We start from the raw sequence: 14,924 nt of genomic DNA, 5'->3' as shown, positions 1-14,924 counted from the left end.
ACGCCCACCCACTATCTGATATACTGAGAAAAAATATTATACAGGAGATGGGTTCGGAAGTCATCCCGCATCCACCTTATTGACCTGATCTTGTGCCCTCAGATTTTCTTTTTTTCCGCTCTCTATCGAATAACCTACAAGGAACTTATTTTCCGGATGAAAACGAGCTCCGAGAATGGCAGAATGAGTTCTTCAAAAATGGTTCAAATGGCTCTGAGCACTATGGGACTTAACTTATGAGGTCATCAGTCCCCTAGAACTTAGAGCTACTTAAACCTAGCTAACCGAAGGACATCACACAAATCCATGCCGGAGGCAGGATTAGAACCTGCGACCGCTGCGGTCGCGCGGCTCCAGACTGTAACGCCTAGAACCGCTCGGCCACTCCGGCCGGCATGAGTTCTTCACCTCGCAACTGCGTGGTCTCTACAGTCTCGGAATCGAAAATTTACACCAGCGTTGACAGAACGTTGTAAATAATGAAGAAGAATTGTTGATGACTTAAGTCTCTGAGATGTGTATCTGTTGTGTATTAAATTCATGGGAAACCACTACGAACTTATGCACTAACCTTCCTTTCGAACTGAGTGGACTACTTACTGCAAACATCATGAGAGAATAAGGACACTGTGATGTATTAGTCAAAATCCCTAATTCTTTAAACAGATGTCTATAAGATGATAGTGTAGGAGCGCCATACATTGTTCTTACAGCACGTTTTTGAGCAATGAAGACTATCTTTCTTAACGATGAGTCACCCCAGAACATTATTCCATATGACATTGTTGTTGTGGTCTTCAGTCCTGAGACTGGTTTGATGCAGCTCTCCATGCTACTGTATCCTGTGCAAGCTATTTCATCTCCCAGTACCTACTGCAACCTACATCCTTCTGAATCTGTTTAGTGTATTCATCTCTTGGTCTCCCTCTACGATTTTTACCCTCCACGCTGCCCTCCAATACTAAATTGGTGATCCCTTGATGCCTCAGAACATGTCCTACCTACCGATCCCTTCTTCTGGTCAAGTTGTGCCACAAACTCCTCTTCTCCCCAAGTCTATTCAATACCTCCTCATTAGTTATGTGATCTACCCATCTAATCTTCAGCATTCTTCTGTAGCACCACATTTCGAAAGCTTCTATTCTCTTCTTGTCTAAACTATTTATCGTCCATGTTTCACTTCCATACATGGCTACACTCCATACAAATACTTTCAGAAGCGACTTCCTGACACTACTGGATGTTGACAAATTTCTCTTCTTCAGAAACGCTTTCCTTGCCATTGTCAGTCTACATTTTATATCCTCTCTTCTTCGACCATCATCAGTTATTTTGCTCCCCAAATAGCAAAACTCCTTTACTACTTTAAGTGTCTCATTTCCTAATCTAATTCCCTCAGCATCACCCGACTTAATTCGACTACATTCCATTATCCTCGTTTTGCTTTTGTTGATGTTCATATTACATATATTCTCCTTTCAAGACCCTATCCATTCCGTTCAGCTGCTCTTCCAAGACCTTTGCTGTCTCTGACAGAATTACAATGTCATCGGTGAACCTCAAAGTTTTTATTTCTTCTCCATGGATTGTAACAATTACTCCGAATTTTTCTTTTGTTTCCTTCACTGCTTGCTCAATATACAGATTGAATAACATCGGGGAGAGGCTACAGCCCTCTCTCACTCCCTTCCCAAGCACTGCTTCCCTTTCATGCTCCTCGACTCTTATAGCTGCCATCTGGTTTCTGTACAAATTGTAAATAGCCTTTCGCTCCCTGTATTTTACCCCTGCCACCTTTAGAATTTGAAAGAGAGTATTCCAGTCAACATTGTCAAAAGCTTTCTCCAAGTCTACAAATGCTAGAAACGTCGGTTTGCCTTTCCTTAATCTTTCTTCTAAGATAAGTCGTAGGGTCAGTATTGCCTCACGTGTTCCAACATTTCTACGGAATCCAAACTGATCTTCCCCGAGGTCGGCTTCTACTAGGTTTTCCATTCGTCTGTAAAGAATTCGCGTTAGTATTATGCAGCTGTGACTTATGAAACTGATATTTAGGTAATTTTCACATCTGTCAACACCTGCTTTCTTTGGGATTGGAATTATTATATTCTTCTTGAAGTCTGAGGGTATTTAACCTGTTTCATACATCTTGCTCACCAGATGGTAGAGTTTTGTCAGGACTGGCTCTCCCAAGGCCGTCAGTAGTGCCAATGGAATGTTGTCTACTCCGGGGGTCTTGTTTCGACTCAGGTCTTTCAGTGCTCTGTCAAACTCTTCACGCAGTATCGTATCTCCCATTTCATCTTCATCTACATCCTCTTCCAATTCCATAATATTGTCCTCAAGTACATCGCCCTTGTAGAGACCCTCTATATACTCCTTCCACCTTTCCGCTTTCCCTTCTTTGCTGAGAACTGGGTTTCCACCTGAGCTCTTTATGTTCTCTTTAATTTTCCTGTAGGCAGTATCTATCTTACCCCTAGTGAGATAAGCCTCTACATCCTTAAATTTGTCCTCTTGCCATCCCTGCTTAGCCATTTTGCACTTCCTCTCGATCTCATTTTTGAAACGTTTGTATTCCTTTTTGCCTGCTTCATTTACTGCATTTTTATATTTTCTCCTTTCATCAATTAAATTCAATATTTCTTCTGTTACCCAAGGATTTCTACTAGCCATCGTCTTTTTACCTACTTGATCCTCTGCTGCCTTCACTAATTCATCCCTCAAAGCTACCCATTCTTCTTCTACTGTATTTCTTTCCCCAATTCCTGCCAATTGTTCCCTTCTGATCTCCCTGAAACTCTGTACAACCTCTGGTTCTTTCAGTTTATCCACGTCCCATCTCCTTGAATTCCCACCTTTTTGCAGTTTCTTCAGTTTTAATCTACAGGTCATAACCAATAGATTGTGGTCACAGTCCACATCTGTCCCGGAAATGTCTTACAATTTAAAACCTGGTTCCTAAATCTCTGTCTTACCATTATATAATCTATCTGAAACCTGTCAGTATCTCCAGGCTTCTTCTATGTATACAACCTTCTTTTATGATTCTTGAACCAAGTGTTAGCTATGATTAAGTTGTACTCTGTGCAAAATTCTACCAGGCGGCTTCCTCTTTCATTTCTTAGCCCCAATCAATATTCACCTACTACGTTTTCTTCGTGCAAAATATGTCAACACAATAGTTCGCCTCTCCATAAGATCCACAGTGATTCTAAGTGCAAATGTAGGTGAACTAAGTTGGTTTAATAGTTCCTGAATGTATTTTTTCCAATATTCTCATCAATATAGACACATAAAATTTAAAGTTGCCACTCTATTTATTATTTTCTCACCATGTGTTACACTTACTGACGTACCACCTCTAGATTTAAAGAAATCAATATGGTGTGTTCTTTTGGAATTGAGGGTGAGACCATTCGCAGAAAATCAGCCGGTGATACTTTTAAGATCACTATTCACCAGTTCTTCTGTCTCTGTGAGAGCTTCACAAAAAAATGACATGAAGACACAGTACTGATACATGGAAGCTTAATCCGTCAAGAGCATCTAGTCAATAGTTACACTACTGTAATTGGCATACTCTACACCTACACCATACATTACCCTCTCTTCAGAGTAAGAGTGAACATTCCTGCTTGGATGTCTGGAATTTAAGTGTCAACGATAACTAAAATGCTGTCAGCTTTCTTTTGTCCACTTCTGCAACGTTTCTTGACACCTGCCAATTACCAGGAGAGCTGATAGTGAAGCAAACTGGTGCCCATCAGGAAATGCACTGGAGCGAGTTACCATTTCCGGCATTTACCTGACAAACAAGCAAACCTCCAAATAACATTAGTCGAAACTTGGGCACTGAATTACGTTAAAGTGCTTCTGGGACAATGTTCTCCATTGCTCCCGACAAATATTGAAATTGTGTGTATGTATATTATGTGCGTGTTCTAAATGTGTGTGTTGACCACTCTTTGCTGTTGTGGTCTTCAGTCCAGAGACTGGTGTGATGCACCTCTCCATGCTGCTCTATCCTGTTCAAGCTTCTTCATCTCCCAGTACTTGATGCAAACTACATCCTTCTGAATATGTTTAGTGTATTCATCTCTTGGTCTCCCTCTGCAATTTTTACCCTCCACGCAGCCCTCCAACACAAAATTGGTGATCCCTTGATACCTCAGAATAAGTCCTACCAACCAATCCCTTCTAGTCAAGTCGTGCCACAAATTCCTCTTCTCCCCAATTCTATTCAATACCTCCTCATTAGTTATGTGATCTACCCATCTAATCTTCAACATTCTTCTCTAGCACCACTTTTCGAAAACTTCTATTCTCTTTTTGTCTAAACTATTTATCGTCCACTTCCATACATAGCTACACTCCATACAAATACTTTCAGAAAAGACTTCCTGACACTTAAATCTATACTCGATGTTAACAAATTTCTCTTATTCAGAAACGCTTTCCTTGCCATTGCCAGTCTACATTTTATATCCTCTCTACTTCGACCATCATCAGTTATTTTGCTCCCCAAATAGCAAAACTCATTTACTACCTTAAGCGTCTCATTTCCTAATCTAATACCCCTAGCATCCCGCTATTTAATTCGACTACATTCCTTTATCCTCGATTTGCTTTTGTCGATGTTCATCTTATATCCTCCTTTCAAGACACTGTCCATTCCGTTCAACTGCTCTTCCAGGTTCTTTGCTGTCTCTGACTTACAATGTCACCGGCGAACCTCAAAGTTTTAATTTCTTCTCCATGGATGTTAATTGCTACTCCGAACTTTTCTTTTGTTTCCTTCACTGCTTGCTCAATATACAGATTGAATAACATCGTGGATAGGCTAAAACTCTGTGTCACTCCACTCCCAAGCACTGCTTCCCTTTCATACCCCTCGACTCTTATAACTGCCATCTGGTTTCTATACAAATTGTAAACAGCCTTTCGCTCCCTGTATTTTACCCCTACTAACTTCAGAATTTGAAAGAGAATATTCCAGTCAACATTATCAAAAGCATTTCCTAAGTCTACAAATACTAAAAAATATGCTTGCCTTTCCTTAATCTATTTTGTAAGATAAGTCGCAGGGTTAGTATTGCCTCTCGTTTTCCAACATTTCTACGGAATCGAAACTGATCTTCCCGGAGGTCAGCTTTTACCAGTTTTTCCATTCGTCTGTAAAGAATTCGTGTTAGTATTTTGCAGCTGATAGTTCGGTACTTTTCACATCTGTCAACACCTGCTTTCTTTGGGATTTGAATTATTATATTCTTCTTGAACTCTGAGCGAATTTCGCCTGTCTCATACAGCTTGCTCACCAGATGGTAGAGTTTTGTTAGGCCTGGCTCTCCCAAGGCTGTCAGCAGTTCTAATTGAATGTTGTCTACTCCCGGGGCCTTGTTTCAACTTAGGTCTTTCAGTGCTCTGTCAAACTCTTCACGCAGTATGATATCTCCCATTTCATCTTCACCTACATCCTCTTCCATTTCCATAATGTTGTACTCAAGAACATCGCTCTTGTGTAGACCCTCTATATAGTCCTTCCACCTTTCTACTTTCCCTTCTTTGCTTAGATCTGGGTTTCCTTCTGAGTTCTTCATATTCATGGAAGTGGTTCTCTTTTCTCCAAAGGTCTCTTTAATATTCCTGTACGCAGTATCTATCTTACCCCTAGTGAGATAAGCCTCTACATCCTTAAATTTGTCCTCTAGCCATCCCTGCTTAGCCATTTCGCACTTCCTGTCGATCTCATTTTTGAGACGTTTGTACTCCTTTTTGCCTTCGTCATTTACTGCATTTGTGTATTTTCTCGTTTCATCAATTAAATTCGATATCTCTTCTGTTACCCAAGGATTTCTAGTAGCCCTCGTCTTTTTACCTACTTGATCCTCTGCTGCCTTCACTATTTCATTCCTCAAAGCTACCCATTCTTCTTCTACTGTATTTCTTTCCCCAATTCCTGCCAATTGTTCCCTTATGCTCTCCCTGAAACTCTGTTCAACCTCTGGTTTAGTCAGTTTATCCAGGTCCCATCTCCTTAAATTCCCACCTTTTTGCAGTTTCTTCAGTTTTAATCTGCAGTTCATAACCAACAGTTTGTGGTCAGAGTCCACATCTTCCCCTGGAAATGTCTTACAATTTAAAATTTGACATCTATCTGAAACCTTTTACTATCTCCAGGGTTCTTCCATGTATACAACCTTCTTTCATGATTCTTGAACCAAGTGTTAGCTATGATTAAGTTATGCTCTGTGCAAAATTCTACCAAGCGGCTCCTCTTTCATTTCTTAGCCCCAATCCATATACACCTTCTATGTTTCCTTCTCTTCCTTTTCCTACTATCGAATTCCAGGCACCCATGACTATTAAATTTTCGTCTCCCTTCACTATCTGAATACTTTCGTTTATCTCATTATACATTTCATCAATTTCTTCGTCATCTGCCGAGCTAGTCGGCATATAAACTTCTACTACTGTGGTAGGCGTGGGCTTTGTATCTATCTTGGCCACAATAATGCGTTCACTATGCTGTTTGTAGTAGCTTACCCGCATTCCTATTTTTTTTATTCATTATTAAACCTACTCCTGCATTACCCCTATCTGATTTTTTATTTATAACCCTGTATTCACACGACCAGAAGTCTTGTTCCTCCTGCCACTGAACTTCACTAATTCCCATTATATCTAACTTTAACCTATACATTTCTCTTTTTAAATTTTCTAACCTACCTGCCCGATTAAGGGATCTGACATTCCATGCTCCGACCCGTAGAACGCCAGTTTTCTTTATCCTGATAACTGTGGTGTCACCGCCAGACACCACACTTGCTAGGTGGTAGCCTTAAATCGGCCGCGGTCCGTTAGTATACGTCGGACCCGCGTGTCGCCACTATCAGTGATTGCAGACCGAGCGCCGCCACACGGCAGGTCTAGAGAGACTTCCTAGCACTCGTCCCAGTTGTACAGCCGACTTTGCTAGCGATGTTTCACTGACAAAATACGCTCTCATTTGCCGAGACGATAGTTAGCATAGACTTCAGCTACGTCATTTGCTACGACCTAGCAAGGCGCCATTACCAGTTAGTATTGATGCTGTAAAACATGTACCGTCAAGAGCGATGTTCACCAATTATGGATTAAAGTTAAGTATTCCAGAAGCTACGTACGTTTTTTTACTAGTCTCATTCCATGTCCTGTTCCAGACCTCACGCCAGCCTGCGTGAGCTTAAACGCGTGCCTTTCGGCTTCCTCCTAGTGGACTGGCTATCTTGCCAGTCCACAACAACAATAACAACGTCCTCCTCAGTATTCCCCGCCCGGAGATCCGAATGGAGGACTATTTTACCTCCGGAATATTTTACCCAAGAGGACGCCATCATCATTTAACCATACAGTAAAGCTGCATGCCTTCGGGAAAATCACTCTATAGATGCGCAAATTAAAGAATGTCTTAACGAGTGCATGCCACTGAATTGCCTGCGAGCAGTATTCATTATCATATCTGTAGGAACCACTGCGAAGTTCGAGTTAGTTTCATAACTCCCTAACATGTCAAGCTCTAGACAATCAATTACAACTAGACAACGTTTGGTAGTGGAGATTTTGTTTCACACTGCCCATAATGATCTACATTGTTGATACTTTCGTGCTGATGGACAAATAAAGATATGCTGTCTGCTAAGTCATTTACAGCGTATTTTATAATGTGTAATTCGCACTCATTATGCGTCACACAATTTTCGTTCGTGAAAGGACAAGTCAGTGATATGTCAACGAAAAGGAAAAGCTGACGACTGGTACACAATTTTAGATCATTAAAAATATTTTAAAACCTATGTAAGTAAAAGGCTGATTCATTACTATATTTGGAGTGACAATATATTTGAAAAACAAATTAGTACGATATCACTAAGAGTTACAGCATTGACGGCCAGAGAGCTACTTAGTATTTCGCGACCCAAAAACATATTCGAAGTAAATTACAATGAAAGCGAGACACTAGAAACGGATAACGTCGCTCTTAGCCCCGAGGGAGGACGCAATTGACTCTTTGCAGGGCTGATGAGCGGAGAGGCGGCGGAGGGGAAATGCATTTAACCCTAGAAGTTCGCAAACTCTATTTGCTGTAACTTCTCGGTTAATGCATACACAATTCCCTGCATCTACTCTTCTCAAAATAGGTCGGGAACTATAACGGTGGCTGGCTAGGCAGCTCACATTTTCAGTGCTCTTCACTACTACTCGTCGGCGACTGGAAACTCGAAAAGGCTTTCAGACACTCGTGTGAAATATTTGCTTGGCCATTTCCAGGTTTTCTTTCCATCTGAAGAAAGCTTTTCTGCAGTTTTAATGACCTCTTTGTTTCGCATCTACTTTGAAATATACAAAGGCATTTAAAACATAAGAACTGGTCTCCGATTTAATTATTACTCTGGATTATATTTCGTACAGAGACTCGAGCGTCTAAGCTCAACGACTCGAATTTCAGCAGTGAAATGTTAAAATGGAAACACTAATAATCGAAACGCCGAATCAGAGAATACCACAAGCGGTCGTTTAAAAGTTCAGTACAACACAAACAAGATGAAGTTGAAGATAACAGCCCTCTCATTAGCGCACTTACAGCATCAGCGTTTTTTAACGTGCTAGTACGAAATAGTGCACCTGAAAATTAATTTATGCGTGTTAATAGTGTTTATCTCCGTGGATATGGATTGAGTTACTTGAAGAAATGCAGCAACCACACACACTTTTTAGTACATCTATATTTATGCCAAGACGAGTATGGAGTTTTGACATCTTCAGTTCACCTTGTCTTTAGACGTAAATTTCAATATAAATAAACGCATTAATCTACTACATGACAAATGATGCGCACCGTCAGTGCATCAGTGAACTTTAAAGTGTGCTGCGGGTATACAGCGAAAAAGGAACCACAAATTAGGGGACAAAGGTAAGTGGACATCGCTATCAATTAAAAGTAAATATACAACTCACGAAACACAAGCGAGTTGTTATTTTGCACAGAGCAGCTGTAGAGTTCAAAATAAAGTCGATAAAACCGTTATCCTGACGAACATAGGAATATATCACGCCAGTTGGAGATGTGTGAGTCCTATAAGCCTTCTTGTCATAAATAAAGTTACACAAAAAATGACTAGAGTCTGTATTTCTTCAAATAATGCTGCACTTGAAGCCGAGAGGAACAAGGCTGATACTCCAGTCCGAAACGCAAATTTATTTTTTCCGTTGATTACTAGAATCTCTCCCTTCGAAAATCTTGTTCACTGGGCCTGCGGCCGACTGAAGGAGGTGGTGTAATGGTTAAGACAGGACTCACAATCGGATGCAGAGGGGTTCAGATACCTTTCGGTCACCAAAAGTTAGTAGTTTCTCTAAATTTCCTAATGCAGTATCAATATTGGTTGCCTGGAAAAGGATACTGTCGATTTCTTTCCCATCGTTGTCCATTCCGAGCTTAAGCGCCAACACTAATGACCTCATTGATGGCATGTTAAACACCAATCCTCTTTCGATAAGTCTACGGCCAACTGATTCTTTCATCCTTCTTAAAACGGCATTGATTACTAGTGTTGACTTTCTCGCTGCACATCAACCGTAACAGAACAAATAGAATTATACACTATGTGATCAAAAGTATCTGGACACCTGGCTGAAAACGACTTAAAGTTCGTGGTTCCCTCCATCGGTAATGCTGGAATTCAGTATAGTGTTGGCCCACCCTTAGCAGGCATACGTTCAGTCAGGTGCTGGAAGGTTTCTTGGGGAATGACAGCCCATTCTTCACGGAGTGCTGCACTAAGGAGAGGTATCGATGTCGGTCGGTGAGGCCTGGCACGAAGTAGGCGTTCCAAAACATCCCAAAGGTCAGAACTCTGTGCAGGCCAGTCCATTACAGCGATGTTATTGTCAAGCAACCATTCCTCCACAGGCCGTGCATTATAAACAGGTGCTCAATCGTGTTGAAAGATGCAGTCGCCATCCACGAATTGCTCTTCAACAGAGGGAAGCAACAAGGTGGTTAAAACATCAATGTAGGCCTGTGCTGTGATAGTGTGACGCAAAACAACAAGGGGTACAAGCCCCCTCCATGAAAAACACGACCACACCATAACGCCACCGCTTCAGAATTTTACTGTTGGCACTACACACGCTGGCAGATGACGTTCACAGGGCATTCGCCCTACCCAAACCCTGCCATCGGATCGACACACTGTGTATCGTGATTCGTCACTCCACAAAACGTTTTTCCACTGTTCAATCGTCCAATGTTTACGCCCCTTACACCAAGCGAAGCGTCGTATGGTATTTACCGGCGTGATGTGTGGCTTATGAGCAGCCGCTCGACAATGAAATCCAAGTTTTCCCACCTTCCGCCTAACTGTCATAGTACTTGCAGTGCACTCTGATGCAGTTTGGAATTCCTGTGTGATGGTCTGGATAGATGTCTGCCTATTACACCCAATCACCTGATCATGTTCGAAGTCTGCACCCCATTCTGCTCTCTCACGATGTTCTACCATACAAAAAAAAAAAAAAAAAAAAAAAAAAATGTGGTTCGAAAGAAGAGGGTGCTGAGAAATATATATTATAGCCCTACGTCGCAGTAACGAATACTTTTCCCTCCTGCTGGTCAAGGCGGCACACCATGATGCGTTTGGCGACTGAAGTCATGGATGGCCGCAATCTGTTATTAAATGTGCATTCCCTGAAAAATGCAAGTACGCGGTCTCGCGTTCGGTTAATTCAGAACACAAGTACTTCCCTATGAGTCTCTGAAACCCCGATGGATTCCAGTGTGAAGGTGGACCCGTTTTATGGTTTGCCAAATCAATTTGACTCCGTGCCACGACTGTGCGTGTCAGAATATGTCAAATGTTTAGACGGCCGACTCAAGACAAATAAGTACACGCACACGTCATTTGTTGTGACCTTGATGATATAAGGAGTACCTCTGACTGTTCAGAAGGTGACTGGCACAGGCTCTAAGTAACACACTAGCAAAAGACACAACCCTCACCGTTTGCATAAAGACCTGCAGTTCTTTACTAGCGAAGCGCCAGTACAAGAGACTTATACAAGAGTGATCCTTCTTCCTTTCTCCGCGCTTCCTCCTCAGCTCGGTTCCAAAAGCACGTTTCTCGTTTTTGACTTCCCCCACTTTCGCACAAGCCAGTCACGAGCTTCTGGCATTTTAAGCTCGGAGAATGGTCTTTGCACTGCAAGTTGATTTGACCGATCATAGACTTTAAAGTTAACACCTGCCTCCCGTCCAACGCCAACGTAATGTGTTTTGCACAATGCAACCGCGGTACACGGCCGTCTGGAAATGTCTCCTCATGGTTCCCCAGAAAACGCGCTTTGTCGGCCCACCAGCGCCGTGCTTTTACTGCAGTCTTTTAAGTCGGCACTCTGTTCCTTTGATCGCGGGTAAAGCTTACCATATTTCCTTGCCTAGAGCACACAAACAAGATCATTAACTACTGCCCACCATTTCATCAAAATGTTTGAAGTCAAATCGCAGTAAAGATCATATTCCCCATGAACACAGAGTGGGATAACACCAAATCAGAAGTGAGAGTGTCCTGCAAACTCTCAAAGTCTTACAGGGGCCAGGGGCCAGTCTCCAGTAAAATAATAATGAATAACAAGAAAACACACAGTGCAGGGACATTAACGTCACCACCTGTCAAACCCTCAATCACCACCTTTTGTGGCGTGTGCAATTGCGAGACTTGCAGGAAAACAGTGAGGCATGTGGCACCATGCTGACTCCAGTGCTGTGGTGAGCTGCACCGGGTTTTTCTGACTAGGATCCATGGCGCGTACAGCCCAATCGAGGAGCTCCCACAGACTGTTGAGTGGGTTTAAATCCAGGGAATAATGGTAGCCGAGGGGTTATTGTAAACTCATTCTGGTGTTCTTCGAACCAAGCACGTACACTGCGAGCTGTGTGATACACTGCATTGTCCTGCTGGTAGATGCTATCGTGCTGAGGAAAATCGAACTGCATGTAGTGGTGGACATGGTCGCCAAGGATAGATGCATACTTGTGTTGATCCATTTTGTTTTCAGAATGACGAGATCACCAAGGGAATGCCATGAAAACATTCCCCAGACCATAGCACATGCAGTGTTAGCATTCAGACGTTTCACGCCGCACACGCTACCGGCCATCTGTCCAGTGGAACATGAAACGTGATTCCTCTGAAAAGGCCCCCTGTCGACATTCAGTGGACCTCCTGCTGCGGTACTGGCGTGCAAGTTCCAACCTTCGTTGAGAGTGATCACCAGTCAACATAGATGTATGAATCATATGCCTGCTGCGCAGGCCCACACACTGAAAGGTAGTCGAGGAGCCCCTTGGTTCATCTAGGCGGTCAGCTGCCCAACAGTTGCACGTCTATTCGCCCATACACATCCCCGCAGCCGTCCTTCACTCCTGTCATTTATGCACACCACAGTTGCCTCATCTCCGGGTTTGGATAGCGCCATTTTGGCATCCACGGTATACTTTAACCACGGCGGGACTTCATCAAGTTACAGAATCATCTGTTTCGAAAATACTTCCAGCCTTGGCCCGAAAGCCAATCATGATGCCTTGTTGGACGTTAGATAATCACTCCGATCCCGCATTAAGAATTCACTGTTTTCCGAGGCCCCTCGACACACTTAATGCACCCCCTACTGCTAGTGCAGCCTCTTGCCGTCTGTGAGTGGTTATTGCGCGTTGGAACCGAACTCAGGCGGTGGTGCGGTTCTAGGCGCTTCAGTCCGGAACCGTGTGACTACTACGGTCGCAGGTTCGAATAGTGCCTCGGGCATGGACGTGTGTGCTGTCCTTAGGTTAGTTAGGTTTAAGTAGTTCTAAGTCTACGGGACTGATGACCTTAGATGTTAAGTCCCATAGTGCTCAGCGCCATTTGAACTATTTGAACCACAGGCGGTGGTCACGTTACTGTGACTGGATCATGTAGGAAGAGTAAACCCGTTCTTAGGAAATACTGTCATTCACGACAAAAACGGACATACAAAAGGAAATAGATAATATTAGAAAGACTTTATTATACTAATGCAACGATCTATAGAACTCTCAGATTAAAGTAAGAAAGGAAACTCTATTTAAGTTCTACAAAACGATCTAGGTATACCAATAATGGCATGCGGAAGCGAGTCGCGGACTGTAACAAATACAAATGAACAAAGAATACAAACACTGGAGACGCGATTCCTAAGAAGAGTAGCCAGGTACACACTATTCGACACGAGGAGGAATGGAGATGTCGGAGAAGAACTGGAAGAGAGAATCCTAAATCAACAGATTAAGGAATACAGGAAGAACTGGAAGGATTATGTCACAAGAATGAAAGACGACAGAATACCAAAATTAATGATGAACTATTATACGCTGGGCAAAAGATCTTTAGGAAGACAGAGAAAAAAGTGAAAAGACAGATAATCTCAAACGTGAGGACGTAACAGACAAATACCCACGACGTGCAGAAAGAAGGAGAAGAAGAACATTAGGGACGAATAACGTAGAGACAGTGTAGAGGTCACGTTGTTGTTCCGAAATAACCTCTGAAAGATGATGCTATCTTGATTTCAGATGTTAAAAACAATTATCAATTGATTCGATAGCTAGAATAAATTCGAAAAACTTGTTTAAAGTGAAAATTTTTAATTACGTGTTTATCGACATTCTCTACACGTCAGTGGTTGTACATTGTTGTTTCACTTAATTACCTAGAATTGAGGTACTAAGTGCCATCTATAGAATGGATATTTCCTGCTCCTTCTGGTGTAAGACTTGGGTTTGAAAAGACAAATCTCTTTGCTTTTGGTCAATTAATAACATAAAAAAAGTATTTTGTATTCTGTACATCACTTAGTGGTGAAGCTCATTATTTTGCACGATTTTATCGCTGCTTCATTTTAATGTTTCGTGCCCCACGAACTCGCCTAGAGGCATTTCGTAAAATGAAACTTATTTAGAATTATATGTATTTTCCATTTCACAAAGATAAATCCACATAAAATTAAATCTCACGTTATTCATTTGTAAAATTTACTGTAAACACCTGCTTATAGACTTGTTAAGCCCAACGCCAACAATTACGTTACCTTTACCTCTAAGTACATTGCCAGTGACGCGCGAAAACTACCGTATACATTTTCAATTATTTTAAAATACTTCGGCATTCACAGCCTGACCCAATAGGAAAAGTCTAATTAAAAGCCAATCTGTTGACAGGAGTTGCAAGAATGATAATGACCCTTTTGCACTTAGGATGGATAAAGCAATTCCTCAAGAATGTCAGTTGTCCAAACTGCATACAATGGTACTTAATTTGCTTAAAATACTAGAAGTAGGGTTGATATAAATTGTTGTAAAAACTTCAAAGCTTTGTTATCCTCTTCAGTGACGATTTTTTTGTCAGTATCGACGAGTGCTTGTCAGTAGGACAGATTATTCTGAACAGTTTAGTGGTACGAAGCAGTTTCAGATGCCATGACTATCTGATTAAGCGATGAATCAATATTTATAAAAGAAAAAACTGATATTGTGGATGTTTATTTACTGTTCTTCGTAAAACACATCAAGCCTACAAGACAACTGTTGAAGACGATGGCAGTCTGAATTCTGGTAAGAGGTACACGGCAAAACGTGAGTTGGTAAATCAGCAGAGCAAGAGCTATCTCAGAAAGTTTAAAACTGTGAAATAAGTAAACTGAAGCTTGTAACTAACAAATATACTGTATATGTAAGTTACTGAAACCCGGCTTACAATTTAATCCCCACCACTGTTTGTTCAATTGTTGCATAGTATTAAAGGACACCACATATCTTTAATATTCTACAGTACATTTTTCTACGTGACCTAGTTTTGCATTTTTAGTGT

This window comes from Schistocerca cancellata, chromosome 1, assembly GCF_023864275.1.
Source record: "Schistocerca cancellata isolate TAMUIC-IGC-003103 chromosome 1, iqSchCanc2.1, whole genome shotgun sequence".
NCBI classification, from domain to species: domain Eukaryota; kingdom Metazoa; phylum Arthropoda; class Insecta; order Orthoptera; family Acrididae; genus Schistocerca; species Schistocerca cancellata.
This window is presented reverse-complemented; position numbering follows the sequence as displayed.